This window comes from Aedes aegypti, chromosome 3 (assembly GCF_002204515.2).
Source record: "Aedes aegypti strain LVP_AGWG chromosome 3, AaegL5.0 Primary Assembly, whole genome shotgun sequence".
NCBI lineage: Eukaryota > Metazoa > Arthropoda > Insecta > Diptera > Culicidae > Aedes > Aedes aegypti.
Genome location: NC_035109.1, coordinates 221,019,778 through 221,035,040, shown reverse-complemented (window position 1 = coordinate 221,035,040; position 15,263 = coordinate 221,019,778).

The window sequence follows — 15,263 nt, the reverse complement described above, 5'->3', positions numbered from 1 at the left end:
TTCAATAAAACCAAACAAAGGGCTCAACTAATACAAACAACTTTGTAGAAGACCGTTTTTGTCTAATGTTTCATTCTAAAGCTCAAAATGCATCTTTCCGCGTAAAACTGATTCCTGGACCATAGTGCAGTGTTTCAACTTTTCAATGCATTGATTTTAATGATTATGAATCACCTAATTGAAGAATAATTTCTCATATGAGTTCCGCAAATGATGTAAACAAGGCAATGCATTAAATTAGTGTTAGCGTTATGTGATGTTTTCGTGAGGGAGTGAAAATGCATTCTCCTTTTGTGCGAAAAATCGTAGATTGATTGATACGAAAATTCAGGGGTTTGAATAAAAAAAAAATTTACGATTTTGAGGTTTTAAAAAGAAATTTTGAAGAAATGTCGAAAAAAAAAATAAATCAATTTTCATACAGTTGCCTCTCTACATACCGATATCGGAAGGACCATCGAGATAGGGAGAGATCGAGACAAAGAACAAACTTTTAATGAATACTAGATTGAAAACCACTCCGTTTCCAGGAAAATAATTAATAATCAGACGTCATTTCAAACGTCATTGAATCTAAAAAAAATGTTGTCAAGTAACCTTCGATAATGGTCATATCGACATATGGAGTGAAAATTGGGAACAAAATATCTACAGAAACAAATCGAGATATGGAGTGAGAAAATGTATGCAGAATGAAGGGACTGAAGGAGAGATATCGAGATATAGAAAATCGAGATGTGGAGAGTCGACTGTAGATGTTTGTTATCGTAATATATAATGATACCTAGTATTAAATTTTTTAATTTATTCTGTAAAATGTGATTTCCCAGTCATTTTTAATCACACCCAATTAGATTGTTCTACTTTTCCCCGAATGCCAGTTCCCTGAATAACCCGTTTCTCCGAAAGCCATTTCCCCGAATGACCCGTTTCCCCGAAAAGTTATGCAGTTCAAAAAGGTGCAAGAATAGTGTTTAGTGGGAGGGTTCTGAACTAAAAAGAACGATCAGCATAAAAAAATAAGGGGATATTTACTTGACGTCAAATAAATAAATAAATAAATTTGATTATTATCGACTAAATATACAGTATCGTACATATAAAATGCACCAAAGCCGTTTCCCCATATAAAATGGTCAACTTCAGAGAGCTATATCTCCACCGTTTCTCAAGCTATTCTTCTCATTTTTTCTGTGACGAACTACATATTTCCTCAATTTTCGAAAACTATTGTAAAAGTTGTGTGAAAATTATTGATTAAAAAGTTACAGATTGGTTGAATTTCGACATAACAAAATGCACCAAGACACAAAATGATGTAGCAGAAAAACTACGCATCGTAGCATCTTGAGTCTTCACGCTTTCCATTTCAGCATTCTTCATTTGTTCATTGAGTGATGAGAACCAAATGCGACCATTTTGAATGGGAAAATTACTTTGGTGCATTTTATATGTCAGATACTGTATATTGCCAAAAACCACCCAATTAGCATTTAAGAGCTCTGTACCTTTTTCAACTGACATCGAACTGTAATCCGCGAAAAATACTGGGAATTGCTTGAAAGAACTGGTATTCGTAATCATTTTTGATTTGTACAGAAGGTACAAATATCCCTAGTGAAGGAATATCCCCATCCATATGATTTTAGGAGATTCCTCCGTAAATTTCCGAGGAGATTTTTTCATTAACTGTTTCTGTACCTTTTCAGTGCAAAATCTTTAATCCAAGAAATCTTTAAAAAGTTTTAACTGAGCTTCCCCTGGGATTACCACGGATAATCGTTCCCAGGATTATCAGTTATAATTCAAAATATTTTTCCTGAAGTTTCTTCAGGTTTTCAGATCTTACCAGCAAATTTCCCGAATAATAGCTAATAAATTACTTTAAAAATCTGATGAATAATTCCTTCAGAGAATGCTTTAAAATTTTCTTGAACATTTCTCCAGGCAGGTCGTTTACGTACTTTTTCATATAAATTACAATTGTATGTATAAAATACCATCCACTTGTTCATTTATTATTTGTTTAGTTTTTTTTGGGAATCACTGTGGATTTCTCCAGGAAATAGTACAATAAATTCTGGGAATTTCTTCAAAATTGTCTTTAAAATTACCAAGCAAGTATTCTTTCCACAAATTCTCCAGAGAGAATTTGAGTTTTTTTTTCTAAAATTTCTTTTTCAGCTTCTTTCAGCAAATTTTTCAGAAAATTCTCGAAAATTCTTCAACGATTGCTTTAAAAATATGCAGATTAAATTTTCCAGGATTTCCTGCTGAAATGTTCAATGATTCTTTCAGGATTTCTTTTAATAGGGTCCAAAAACCCTGCCCCAAAATAAGTGCCAAACGTTTTAGGCCAAAAACACATGTTTACTCAATTATTTAATGTTTTCCGTTTGTTTAAATAAAAAAAAAAACATTTATTTTGGTTTTTTTAGATTTTGTCACACCCCTTGGCTTAAACTCAAATTTTGTGTGTATTTGGTTTCCTGTGTCCCTTTCGAGATGTCACATAGGAACACCCCCAGTGTTGAAAAGATGAAACATGGTCAAAAGTGTCAAGGTTAATTTATGAACCCTATTTTCAAATTAAACTTTAAATATGATATAGCCGTTTTTTGAGTGATAACAATCGCTTAAGTAATTACAGTTACATGCTGTTTCGTGTTATTAAATATAAACAAGATTTCGTTGAACATTTTAGAACCCTATTGGAAAAATGTTTTTAGCGATTTCTCAGAAAAGTTCTCCGCTGATCTATCTGCATTTTATTTTTTACAGATAATCCTCTTAGTTCCTTAAGGTTTCTTGAATAATTAATATGATGTTACTCCCCGCATACTTCCAAAACTCTTTTTCATACAAATTTTCCAACGGATTTACTTAAATATTTTACAATTAATTCTTGAACTAATCCAAAAAGACCATCCAGTAATCTTTTAGCTTCTAGCAATTGCTTCTTAATTTTTCAGAATGTTCATCCCGGGATGCTTCTATAAATAACATCTAGAAAAGTAAGTGGTTTCCATGTTTGGATCATAAAGGGTGTACGGAATCAAATTGCACCATTGCAATGATAATAAATCTTCGAGACTATTGTATTTGCTTACGCAGTGTAAGTTCCACTAGCAGATGTGCAATCGTTTTGAAGATGAAGTCGAAAGAATAGCAGCGGCGCAAAGAAATTTTGCGCACGAATTTCGAAAATCTGTATCTATCTCATCGTGTCATCAGCAGAAAGCTGGGAATGGTACATTCTACGGTATTTCGTGTTTAAAATAAGTATAACGAGTGTTTGACCATCGATCGCAAAGAAAAAAGTGACAAAAATGGATTTCCGTATAGTGTTAAGGATCACAAACGAGTAGTTCAAGCTTTCAAGAGGAATCCTAACAGTTCAGTTCGAGTTTTGTGCAAGATGCGGAAAAACGTAAAGGACTACATACGTACAAAGTCCAAAATGCGCCTAATCACGATGAACAGCAGAATATGGTAGGTAAAACAAGTGCAGGGAGCTCTACACCCAGATGTTGACGAAACCACATTGCCTCGTTATGGATGATGAGACGTATGTAAAAGCAGACTTCCGGGGCTCCAGTTTTCCTTGCTCATCGTGAATTCGATGTACCTAAGGGTGTTAGAAAGCAGAAGATGTCGAAGTTTTCCAAAAAAAAAAATGACTTGGCAAGCAATTTGCTCGGGTGGAAAGCGGAGCACCCCATTCATGACAACTGGAACTGTCAATGGGCAGGTGTACCTAAAGGAATGTCTTCAAAAGCGCCTACTATTTCTTCTGAGGTCAAACGATGGTCCTACGAATTTCTGGCCGGATTTACCATAGAACTTCTGAATCTTTAGGGAAAGGGGGAAGTAGGTTCAACATTTTTTTTACACAAAAAGCGTTACTGAGGTTTAGGGAGTATCAAAAAAATTTAATTTAAGTATTACGTATAAATGGACGCTGCCTAGTAGAACTTTAAGCGAAATATCTCAGTATAAGTTTTGACCCACCTCTCAAAATTTAGAGTTCATTTCTTCGCAACTCACCTGTATTTTGTGGAACAATACTACGGTTTTATTTTTTTTAATTTGAATGTTTGACATGACAAATAAATCAAGCATGGGATAGATATTTATGAAATACAGATGGATTGGAACTGAATATACATCTAAAAATTATACAGACCTTATTTTTTTTTTAAATTCTGTGGTTATTCGATAAATATAAAGGATCTCTTAATGGATATTTCTACCAATCTAATTTATTTAAATGGTAGACACTCGTAATAAATTCTTCAAGTATTATCTATGATTCCTTAGTATTATCCAAATAAAATATTATGGACATAATATGTATTTTTGTTATATTTAGTTTATTGAAATTTACCTAGGATTTTTTTTTAAATAATCCGCGTACTAAAATTTGGAACATTTTAGAAATCAAGAAATATTATTTAATCACTGTTGAGGATAGTTTGAAAAATATTTCAGCCAACTGAGTGAGTGGGGCATTTGACTTTTTGTACCGAAACTAGGCATTCGATGGTTTTTCATTGACTCTTTATTACAGTCAAAGCTCGTTATAACGACAACTTGTATAGTGACAAAAGCTCTCTATAGCGACATTTTTCGGTCCCTTGAAACAAATTCTTATGTGATAATTATTCCCTATAACGACTTTTCTCTATTACGACGGTCCCTTGCGATGTCGTTATAACAAGCTTCGACTGTATTAAGAAATCAAGCCCGACGCTGGTTCATTCCCGTTCGATGGTTCAATATTCCGGATATTCAAAGCATGTGACTTTTGTAACACAGTAATGAGTAGATGGTCACTCAAGTCCCTTAAGGGCTCCTAATTAATCCACGAATGACCATTGAAGAAACCCATATTGAGGGACATCTCAGTTGTTGCACCAAGACGAGGCTCAATCTTCCAGGTTTTTTAATCATTAGACTCATCTCACAGAATAGCAAGTAAATCGCCGCTAATGCATCCTAATCACCGGAGGAACCTGTATAGTGGAACACATTAGTTTTTTTTTACCACATCCAGATATTAAACGGCTAAATATTTCTAGTTTCTTGAGCATTTTACCCATCGTCCATAATAAAGAGTGGTTGACCAGTCTGCTTCTTTGCGGTCATTGAAATAACCCAAGAATGACAGACGCAGAATCCCTTGTTGAGGGACATTTTTGTCTTCGTATATTGGGCATTCGACGGCTCAATATTCCAGGTTTGTGATTTACATATATGTATATACAGCTCTCGGTTGGAAGAGCCGAGCACTTCGGTAAGAACACTATTCTTTAAAAAACATATTTCAAGTATAATGGGACGAACCATCATATGAGTGTATGGCTGCGTGTGATTGTCGAGGATTTCAATGAAAAAGATAACCTAATGTGGAAGCCGATTCGCTAGAATCAGCCACCCAAATAGATATGGTAATGAAATTCGTTAGGTGTTGGTTTTCTCGCTGTTCAAGCCGAAAATATCCTTCAATTTACACTTCGAACCAAGCGAAGCAAATTGCTGTCACTTTGTCAATTTTTTCTTTAGTATTATTCTTTTGGCTTGATTCAAGCTGAAAGGGACGCATTCGACCAAGCCCAACGATATTTCTTTCATATTTTGCGATAAGCTTTATCGCCCTAAGGGACGTTTTCGGTATCATAATGGTGACTGTTTTCTTAATGAAGGTTCAGCGCTGGGGTTGTTTTTTACTCTCCGAAAATCAATACATCAGAATGGTTTAATGGGGGAAGAAGGGAGGATATGGTTGTGATTTATTGGGGTTTGAAAGCGTTAGTGTGTAAATCTTTAATAGGTCTACTTAATATTATGATTTTAGATATAGGTTTACCAAGCATTCCAAGCACCAACAATTTTGAGATATCAACATCAAAAGTACAGTCAACTCTTTATAACTCAATACTGAAGGGATTATCGAGTTAGCGAGATGCCTAGCGAGCTATAGAACACAAACTAGTGCAACTGCGATCCACAGGATCATCGAGATGGCCATGAAAACCAACTTTTACTATGGTTATCCAACTAGATATCAAGATAAGAAATATCGAGTAAGGGGACTGAAATTTAATTTCAAGAGGCACTCAGTTTACTCCCGCTTTTTTTGTTCACTTATGTAGCGTAAAATTAAATGAAGTTGAAGTTGAATTTCTTATTTTGTTTTTGTTTTTCTCATTAAAATTTTGGGGAGTGGGACATTTCGCATAGAGACGTTTTGCATAAGGACGTTTCGCATACAAACGTTTGGCATAATGGACTTTTGGCATAATCAGGATTATATGCCTTCTTTAGAATGCTACTTGTTCTTGTATGAATCTGCATTATGCGAAACGTCCATTATGCCAAAAAAATATGATTAATGATTATAATTAATAATTAATTTAAGATGAATAATGATTAAACTCAGTATAATTAGTGATTATGATAAATGATTATGATTAACCCTTACGTACCTACCTGATGTCAATTTCCAATTTCAAAATATTGTTTTTCAGTCGTTTCAGGATTGCTGTTTGATTTTAGTATTGCGATTATCGATTCGAAAATTACGATGTTTCCGGATTTAATTGCGAGGAGTGCTGGAGTAGCCTCCCTAAGATTCATTAGTCAATTTTACATCAAGTCTTAATAGTTTTTAACGATCATTATTTTGCAGACCGAGTCTAAAAATGAATGGTTCAAGAGCAGAGCGCTAAGTTAATCATGATAAAAAAATTGATGAATAAATGAAAAATCCTGAGGACAGCTATTTGATTTGGATTAATCATAAGTAAACCAATGATTAATCATTCATAAACTAATGATTTAATGCGCGAAAATACGTACAAAACTGCTTGAAGTATGCAACCAACACTAAAACAATTTATTTGTTTATTTATTTATTTATTTATTTACAGTCTTCGATATTTTTTACATCGCACAGACTAAAATTTGATGACTAATCCCAGATTTGAACGCAGATTTACTAAGACAAGATAATGATAAATATTACTCACTATCAACAAACAATCCTATATACAAATCTTTTAAACGTCGTTATGACAAATTAATTACTGTTTTCAATCACAAATCGTGATTAATTGCTCTGGTTCAAGAACCTAAAATTCAAATAGTTGTTTATTCATACTCTACCCTCCAAAATGAAATTGAAGCACTATATTGGTAGTTCTGAAGCCAAGCTTTCGACATATTAAGCTCCATGAATCTTGCAATCCAAGTAATTTAATTCATCTTCAAAGGATATAGATATTAGATTTTTCGAAAGAATTCTTAGACAAATTTTGAGCGAAATCAGTTTACACATTTGATAGGAACTTCCTAATGAGATCTTAATGGAAACATATGTTTCTCCAAACTTTATTTTGAAGAGCTTTCCGCCCTTCCTTTATTGAATCTCGGTTTCAGTAAAAACGGTTTGTGATTAATTTGCTGTAACTAAGTTCAAAAGATTTTTATATCAGATTTAATGCTAATCGAGGGTAAAATTCATCATTATGTAATGTATAACCCGTTTATTGCATACTTTAAGGCGTTTAGTGCATACTTTCGGGCATTGAATCATTATTAATAATGAAGGATTAATCATTAATCAATGATTATTAATAGAAATAATGATTAAAGGATACCATATGGGGATGAGGTAGGCTCATACGGCACGACTCAAACAAAATTTTGAAAATGTTCATACAAAAAGCATTATAGAGAGGGCTAAGATGAGCTGGGATAAGATATTTCCAATTTAAGCGCTACGTAATTAAATGATGCTGATTACACGTTGACGTATTCAACGAATGAGCCCAAAACATTGAAGAAAACATTTCGAATTGAAAAGATTTCAGTATTATTTATTGTTAATATCCATCAAAATTAAATTAACGCTCTGGTACAATCAATGGATAATTGCAGGCAATTTTAGATTGCAAACATCAAACATAAACAAAAACAACGAGAGAGCTGTTGGGAGAATTACCAGCTACTAGGAGAAAAGGACTAATTTTCGATTATTTGTGCCAATTTTCGGATTTTCATGCAAAGCATGTAAACATCTTTCGAATGACTAAAAAACTAGTGCTAGGTCAACATTTGCTCTGCCCCTATAAATAGCAATCTTTAATGTAGAATGGTACCACTCACCAGCCTGTCCTCACCGGGTCTACGGATTCGGATCAAATACAACTGAGAAAAGGTACCGTCCTACATGAAGGAAATACTTTCTTAGTCTTATGGTAACGTCCACGGCTACAAAGCAATGCCATGATATACTAGCTTAGATTTGGAACCTTGTTCATGAACTATCGCATGATATAAGAAATGCAAATTTTATTTATATATTAGACAGCAATGTTGTAAAATTAGTTCAATGATTTATTGATGATTGATTATAAATTTGACTTATGATTACTGAATAAAACCAGCAATTGCTATGATTATGATTAATGATTATTGATTCAAATATAATATTGCAACGATTATGATTAGTGATTAATGAATAAATCTTATTTTTTTGTGAATAATGATTAACATTTTTGATTAATCATTAACGCTCTGTGAGAAAGGCAATATATAGCATATATAAAACCTACTCAGACTTTTGTCATAATCCACCCCGCCAATACTTGAAAATATTGCCTAAAGTTATTTGAGATTCATGTATGACATTTTGTGAATCTCCAACGCAGAATTCTTAGCTTAGCTTAGCTTAGACTGACTACACATATCAATGGTGGCTATTCCGTGATTGACCGAAGTCAGTGAAAATGCACAAAGAATCAACTAGAAGTTCGGCTGGGATTGGCCATAATCTTCTTCAGTGTGCATAATTCAGTGCCTCTATTTATACATGGTCAATAACGGCGCCGGCCACGTCCTTGCAGTCAGGTGGGATTGAGGGAAGGAATGTTAGTGTGTAATCTTTGCTATTTGGAGACCGTGTTTGCCTCTGCATCTCCACAAAGGTTACTGGGAGGGATGTTTGTTAATGGGAAGGATCGTTGGGTCACAGGATTCACTTTGATAAGCGATTAGACCATGATAAATAATTATTTGTGAGATATAAACATGCTTATATGTAAATACAATATTTTCATTTGATATGAACAACAATGTAGAGAAAAAATATGCCGACACTTGATGTGATGAACGTTTCAAAATTTGTTGAATAAAGTGAACCTTTTGGAAGTCTACACTTGAAGTGTCGAACCATTCAAAGTTTTTTTTTAACTACAAAAATAAAGGTAAAAAGAAGAAAGTGTTTTGAATAAAAAAAAAATTTAGACATAAATAATTTATGAATCAGAGTTTATGTCGACACTCACAGTGACGAACCATTCATATTTTTTTGAAAAATCATATTTACGTCTCACCGTTGTAACGATTAAGGGTGCAATCATACATATTTTATAGATTAGAAACAGTAGCATAAAACGAGCTCACCAATTGATCCGTCATCCTTGAGCAGCAACAATCCTCTTTGAACTTCACTCGTTTAATAGGCTATATAAAAGCACTCAGAGAAAATAGGCGTGCAACCCGTGAGGGAAAACAACTGACGACTGCTCGGGCTTTCTTGACGCACTGCCCAGGAGCAAGCGTCAACATCAGAAGATCAAAAAGAACTAATCGAAAGCGGCACTTTTTCACTTTACTCGATCGACGCGCGACATGTTTGATCCTGCCCTCATCGCCGGCCCCCGCAAGAGCAAGCGTCAAGGTCGGAAGATCAAACACAACTCCATGCCATGGAATCGGAAGACCACACACTACAAACGCGAACCTCTTTTCGCACTCGCGCCACGCGGACCGAAAACAATTGGTCTTGATTCCATCGCTCGCCCTGCAAGAGCATGCTATGGAACCGAAAGACCACACACTACTCTGTGAATCTCCAACGCAGAATTCTGTAAACAAAATGTTTATAGGATACCCTAACAATATTCATTATAAATCTTTAGTATAGTATTGATACACCACGAGAGGACACATGGATGCAGAAGTTGACCTGAACTCTATTCACTTCCGCTTTCCATAGGTTGCTTCCAAATAAGGAGTAGATTTCTGGTTCAAGCGATTGTTTACTTTTTAATTTTAATTATGATTCCATGCAGACGGATTGGTGGTCTAATTGCTACCGCTTCTGCTTCATAAGCAGAAGGTCATGGGTTCAATCCCAGGCCCGTCCCTTTCCTCGTACTTTGTAGTTGTATCTTCCACTTGCTTCTATCTACCACTCTTAATATATCACAGTTTATAGCATTTGCTAGAACGCGAGACGGATAGAAATAAACCGTTTCCCTACACAGCTAAAAAAATGTTGTAAAATTAAGTTAATTTTCATGCACATATTTGGAGCATCAAAATAAACCTAAATTTCAACGACCAATCAATTATTTTTCAATCGAATTCACCTTAAATTTACACGATCATGTAATATTTAAGCATTTCTAGTTGAAAATTCGATATATATTCATTTAAATTTACATGATAATGTAACAATAAACGTATTTAATTTATTTTTACAGTAGACTTCAGTTTACACTACATTGAAATTTAAATATTTTTATCTGTGTACGCTCCCATTGTTCCATAATTATAACACGCCTTTCCTTACGCCTGATACATAGGCTGTCTGCTAACCAAACCAGCAAGCCTCTCTGCCATAAAAATTACCCCACCCCTTCACTCTTCCCGCATGAACTGGCGTTGACGCAGTGGTATATACGGTCTATCGTGGGAGTCAGTTGAATGCATCATCAACTCCTTCCCCTTCCCCTCATTGATCTGCATTCTGTCGTGGCAGGCACCATTGTTGCCTAAAAATATAAGATCACCAGCAGGTATACACTGAGGGTGTCTGTTAATCCCAAGCAGGCATTCGGTTGGTTCTTTGTGTAAGTGCAGTGATCTGGCGATACTCAAGTAGCAACCACGGGCGGCTAATCAAGCTCAAGCTTAATTATGATTTCATGCATTAACACGGTGCTCCTCTGACCATTATTATCAGAAAAAAATCTCCATCAAATCTGTGCTCACCAGTCGGTTACTATGGCTAAGCTGCATATCTGGGCAAAATTAAAAAAAAAAATCGTAGTTCCAGTTTTGAAGTTACGCTTTTTTGATTGTATAAGTCCACAAATTCGAAGGAAATCTGAGATATTTGAACGGATTTTTATTGATCGTGATTATCAGAAGAAATAAACCATCAACATTTGGTTCAAAGTAGGTGTTTTTATGTATTTGTAAACTCTGGGCGTGGTTTTGAATTACAATATCGTCGAAATTTTTAGTTACGCCCTTTTTGAAGTAAAACTACCAAACTGATTAATTTTGAACAGATTAATTAGGCATTCTAGCATGTTCAAATGTTTTCAATGACACATTGCACTTACATGTCGTCAAAATCTTTTACAATTACCTGATTTTTCATAGGATCAAGCGATATAAGGCATTACGGAGCCAATTTTGTATTGTTGTTTACTCCAAAAATATTGTTATAACCCAACTAGCTGCCTACCGGCTGTTTTAGCTAACTTTGCACTGCTCCACAACTTAAACCTCAATTGCTGAGTAATATACTATTGGTCAAACTATGACACTCTAGACCACTATCAAAACTTTATAATCGTTTGTAGCATACATTACTACATTTAGATTTTTCACAAATCTGTAATTTTACCTATGGCTTTCGTAGTCTTTTCGATCTCATAAGTAAGAGTCCTGGATAAAAACAATAGTTAAAGATTTGAATAAATCAATCAACCCATCCTCAAGCCAACTCGTAAATAATAAGCCTCAATACTTGAATTACGTTTAAGAAAAAGTAAGAATTATTCAGTATTGTTTGGATTAATTAATTTTAAAATCATAACACTTGCAGAGCCTAATTTCGCATGTCTTCCTTAAAAATCAATACCAGGTACCTCCGTTGGTTTGACGACATTTAATGTGAACACTTTTTAATTTTTACCACGCCAATTTGCACATCGTTCAGATTAAAAATGGTTCGAACGTCATTTAGCTCATGGAACGGAGTAAAGTGAAATGGAACGCTGTGGAACGGAACGCAGAATCAAAACAAAACAGTGAACGAGATAACAAGAAACACGATTCCAGGATGACTAGAAGTTCAAATTAAAAATGAGCCCCGATGGTTTGCATGAGGAATCGTTCAAATTAGCGGGGGTGCACGGTTTTGGCTACCGGTTCCAGGATATCCGGATAAGAATCACCAAATTCAAACATTTGGTAGAGGCCATGTGGTACATCAGAATTTTTAAAATCAATGGAGAATTTATCAGATAAATTTTCAATTAACTAAAGTAGAATTGGCCACCTAGTGGTTCTGAAATAGGTTGCATGATTCTAAAGTAAAAGGCCAATTCATTAATTTAATTGAACTGCTTAAATTTGCAGAGTTCCATCGAAAATTCAACAAAGAAATCTTCAGTTATGTAAAGTAACATTGGTAACCTAGTAGTTCCTTAGCAGGATCCGGGATTCCCGAAACAGTGATCAATACAAACATTTCATGGAACTGAACCGTGCGGGATGCTAAAATCTTTAGAATTCCATTTTGAATTTATCAAAAATATCTACAGTTATATTGGGTAACATTGACCAGGGTTCCCTAAGAGAATCCGGGAAAATGGTCAATACAAATAGTCGATGGATTTGTTTTAGCTGCTATCATAACTATTTGCACTTGTCTCATATAATATTTGGAGTTTGTGCTAAGATATACATCAAAATGTAGCTAACTGATCTTTTTAAAGAATCCTAGACTCTTCTGCAAAACCACGGTATCGTTGACGCAACTCGTCCACGATCTTACGACGTCACGTTGGTTTGGCTTGCCGGATTTTCTTTGACGTTCTGCAGTACAGACCACCAAAGATTAAACCAGAAGTTTATTCTTTGAAACTCCCGAGTTACGAGGACTTCAATTCAGTAAACTTCTTGCAAGGGGAGTTCGCTTTGGTTAGAATCGTCCTGAAGTACAAGCCAATTCTAAGTCCAAAGCTCAAAAGCTCTCTGTGATCCACCTGCAGTACAAGTAAATCAAAGAAACTTTGCAGAAGAGCACGAGGCGGATTTTAACAACGCTGAAACTTCATCGGTGAGGATAACCTTTTCGGATTAATGAGGACTCGACGACTGATGAACAAATACTAACTATATTTACAATCAATTTTTCCTTAAATAGCATAAAATTGATTAACAAGCATATCGATCACCCTTTGATTTCCAATGCCAAAATATATAGCATCCTTCACTTTGCTCACTGATACACGGGAATACAAAGGGTGAGTTTCTTTAGTGCCCCTTTCATAACCGGGACTTTATATTCAAACTATTCGTAATGCTACGGTATCTACTACTGAGCTTGAATGGGTCAATTTTCGAACCCGAATTAACTGCTGATCCTAGCACAACTGACATACTGTCCTATGCGATGAGTCGCTTGTGTAATATTTGCAACCAAGAACGTTGCCCGCGGACGGTCCGTCAGCTGGCCGGTTATATGATCGTCTTATGCACGGACCTGTGTGGTGTACTTTCTACGCGATCTACCGCGTGGCTTATTTGATTTGAATTAATTTGGAATATGCGCCCGTATCTGATTGCAATGGATATGGTCGTTGCCGTGGATGAATTAAATGTGTCTTTACAGCTGATCATATTAGAGTCCGGCGCCGACACACGGAGTGACCAAATTTTTTGTTATCCCGAAACCTGTTATGGAACCGCTAGGTGACCAATGTTGCTTTTGATACATGAATATATCATACGATTTTAGGTTCTTTCGGCCTTTGCAGTCTTAAGACACATCAGCTCAGCTCTACCAAGTTTTTGAATTGGTAACTTATTCGGGGATTCTGTCACGAAACCGTTAGGCGGCCAATATTATTCTGGGTAAGTAGTAACCAGAAGTGCCCTGAGCAACTAATCGATTGACTTGATACTATTTTCAATGCATTTTACATTAAATCCTGTTTACGCAAGTTCAGTTATAAACAAGGAATTCAGATTAGAATAGTCAGACTGTAGTGTAACCGTAACTAAATCTTATGCAATTGTTATGCACTCAGTCACTCAGTACTGTTACCGCCAAAACTTAGTATTATGTACAACAAACTTCCAGTAGAAGGTGATTGACCGCTCTATAATTGCCTTCAGAATGCTTCAGAACAATTAGCCTATACAGCAAGATCATATAAAAGACTAAAGTTGAGTATATTACAGTTAATAACCGATCAATAGTAAATGTAGTTAGTCCGTACGTATCCAGTTTGTAATCGTCCAGAAATACTGTGAATGTTCAAAGTTTATGTGAACAGTATACAGTACAATAAAGTGATTGATTCGAAATACTGTCAGAATAGTAGATGAAGCTAAGTTTGCAATAAATAGCCGTATTAATATAGAAGACTTTGTGTGCCAGTTCTCCGTCAAATAAACGTTGTGTTGTAGTTCAGCAATTTCGTGTGCCAATTCTGCTACAGTTCCGATTATCACCACGACCATGAATTTAAGGTGTCCGACAAGATTCCAACTACCACACAGACGCTCTTATGTGCGCGAACAAATCCTATGTTTCACAATTCACAGCAAACGCATTTTGCTCTTACAAATGATCTTTAAAAAAAATGGCCAAACCTTGGTCCCTTCGGCACCGGTTCTGAGCGGCCAATTCCAACTATACCACTATTTGTAGCTAGATTCACAAAATATAAGCCTACACGATAATTTTGAGTATAAAAACATTTATATTTAGTTAAAAAACGGCTGCAAAATTCGTAGGTGAAATCCGGGTCAGTATGACCCAAACACCTTAAACGTAACCTTTGTTGTCCAGCCCTTCATAACTGTTTTAGTTTTTTTCAAACGTCAATGTCTTGTCAATGTCAATGTGCGTTTTCATATTGACCCGAACACCGTAGGAAGATTAAGGCTAAAGAATCCACTGAGTGAATCTTTCGGATGGGATGACTAAAACTGAACTACCACTGTTGTTATGTGTCGTTGCAATCAAAAGAATTCATCCTATTCCAACCATACTTAGTATCTTCAGATGCCTATCCAGCGATTACCATGAACCGCTCCATCAAAACATAGTTCATTCGACGCAGCATCGCGGCCAATCAGCTGATTTGCAATCATGCGCAATCATCTCCCATCAGCTGTTCGGCGAAATGGTTCATCAGTCCCTATGTTTGTCAACTAAAACTCAC